The sequence below is a fragment of the Boleophthalmus pectinirostris genome, unplaced genomic scaffold, assembly GCF_026225935.1.
Source record: "Boleophthalmus pectinirostris isolate CB_2022bp ecotype Guang Dong unplaced genomic scaffold, ASM2622593v1 HiC_scaffold_12, whole genome shotgun sequence".
Lineage (NCBI taxonomy): Eukaryota > Metazoa > Chordata > Actinopteri > Gobiiformes > Gobiidae > Boleophthalmus > Boleophthalmus pectinirostris.
Window position 1 is genome coordinate 40,664,451 of NW_026571018.1, and position 2,500 is coordinate 40,666,950.

At 55.0% G+C, this 2,500-nt stretch overlaps 1 protein-coding gene across 1 annotated transcript in view; it reads right to left on the bottom strand.

Moving 5' to 3' along the window:
• trim37 (tripartite motif containing 37) overlaps nucleotides 1-1,862 on the bottom strand; it is a 38,065-nt gene extending 36,203 nt beyond the window's left edge. Inside the window, exon 1 of the mRNA XM_055148963.1 lies at nucleotides 1,646-1,862. The gene's annotated coding sequence lies outside the window, so the exon portion shown is untranslated. The remainder of the gene's footprint in view (nucleotides 1-1,645) is intronic.
• Between the last annotated feature and the right edge of the window lie 638 nt (nucleotides 1,863-2,500).

The window sequence follows — 2,500 nt, forward strand, 5'->3', positions numbered from 1 at the left end:
CCAGAACCACGGACCCACCAGAACCACGGACCCTCCAGAACCACGGACCCTCCAGAACCACGGACCCACCATGGACCCTCCAGAACCACGGACCCACCACCACGGACCCTCCAGAACCACGGACCCTCCAGAACCCACCAGGACCCACCATGGACCCTCCAGAACCACGGACCCACCAGAACCACGGACCAGAACCACGGACCCCTCCACGGAACCAGAACCACGGACCCACCATGGACCCTCCAGAACCACGGACCACATGGACCCTCCAGAACCACGGACCCACCAGAACCACGGACCCCACCAGAACCACGGACCCTCCAGAACCACGGACCCAGAACCAGAACCACGGACCCACCAGAACCACGGACCCTCCAGAACCACGGACCCACCATGGACCCTCCAGAACCACGGACCCCACCAGAACCACGGACCTCCAGAACCACGGACCCTCCAGAACCACGGACCCTCCAGAACCACGGACCTCCAGAACCACGGACCCCTCCAGAACCACGGACCACCAGAACCATGGACCCTCCAGAACCACGGACCCACCACCATGGACCCTCCAGAACCACGGACGGACCCTCCAGAACCACGGACACCACCACGGACCCTCCAGAACCACGGACCACCACGGAACCCGGATCCACACCGGACCCACCATGGACCCTCCAGAACCACGGACCCACCATGGACCCTCCAGAACCACGGACCCACCAGAACCCACCAGAACCACCGGACCCTCCAGAACCACGGACCCACCAGAACCACGGACCCTCCAGAACCACGGACCCACCATGGACCCTGGACCCCCAGAACCACGGACCCTCCAGAACCACGGACCCTCCAGAACCACGGACCCTCCAGAACCACGGACCCACCAGAACCACGGACCCACCATGGACCCTCCAGACGGACCAGAACCACGGACCCACCATGGACCCTGGACCCTCCAGAACCACGGACCCTCCAGAACCACGGACCACCATGGACCCTCCAGAACCACGGACCACCAGACCAGAACCACGGACCCTCCAGAACCCTCCAGAACCACGGACCACCAGAACCACGGACCCACCAGAACCACGGACCCTCCAGAACCACGGACCCACCATGGACCCACCAGAACCACGGACCCACCATGGACCCTCCAGAACCAACGGACCCACCAGAACCACGGACCCTCCAGAACCCACGGACCCACCGGACCCTGGACCCTCCAGAACCACGGACCCACGGACCCTCCAGAACCACGGACCACCAGAACCACAGACCCACCAGAACCACAGACCTTCCAGAACCACGGACCCACCAGAACCACGGACCCTCCAGAACCACGGACCCACCATGGACCCTCCAGAACCACGGACCCACCAGACCCACCAGAACCACAGACCCACCAGAACCACCGGACCTTCCAGAACCACGGACCCACCAGAACCACGGACCCTCCAGAACCACGGACCCACCATGGACCCTCCAGAACCACGGACCCACCACGGAACCATGGACCCTCCAGAACCATGGACCCACCAGAACCACGGACCCACCACGGACCCTCCTTCGTGTGTCCACAAACCTCCGCAGCGGGTGTACGATGCTCCCGTGCGTGTACGATGCTCCCGTGCGTGTACGATGCGGAGGTGTGCGGGCCTCGGTGCTCCCCGCAGCGGTACCGAGGACTGCGGGCCCGGCTCCTGCTGACCCGGTCCCACCGCAGCCGAACCAGGCGGGTCTTTCCCGTCCCGGACTCCTGCTGCGGGAATAAACGCGGTAAACGCGGTGAAGCTGCGTCCTGCGGGACACACACCTCCGTGTTTTACGGTCACGTCTGTCCGTGAGCGCAGAGGCGCCCCCTGCTGCTCCGGAGGACACCGCCTGCTTCTTCTTCCTCTTGTTTTTCGGCGGTTGCAGCGTCTCAAAAAGATCAACACCGCCCCCTGCTGTTCCGGAGAAAGAGTCACAGGGTAAAAGTGTAGTTCTGTGGCTCACAGTCTGACAAATAAAACTAAACTAAAACTAAACTAAAACTAAACTAAACTTAACTAAACTAAACTAAACTAAACTAAAACTAAAACTAAAAACTAAACTAAACTAAAACTAAACTAAACTAAACTAAACTAAACTACTAAACTAAACTAAACTAAACTAAACTAAACTAAACTAAACTAAAACTAAACTAAACTAAACTAAACTAAAACTAAAAACTAAACTAAACTAAACTAAAACTAAACTAAACTAAAAAAACTAAAACTAAACTAAAACTAAAACTAAAACTAAAACTAAACTAAACTAAACTAAAAAAACTAAACTAAACTAAACTAAAACTAAACTAAACTAAACTAAACTAAACTAAAAAAACTAAAAAACTAAACTAAACTAAACTAAAACTAAACTAAACTAAACTAAAACTAAAACTAAACTAAACTAAACTAAACTAAAACTAAACTAAAACTAAACTAAAACTAAACTAAACTAAACTAAACTAAACTAAACT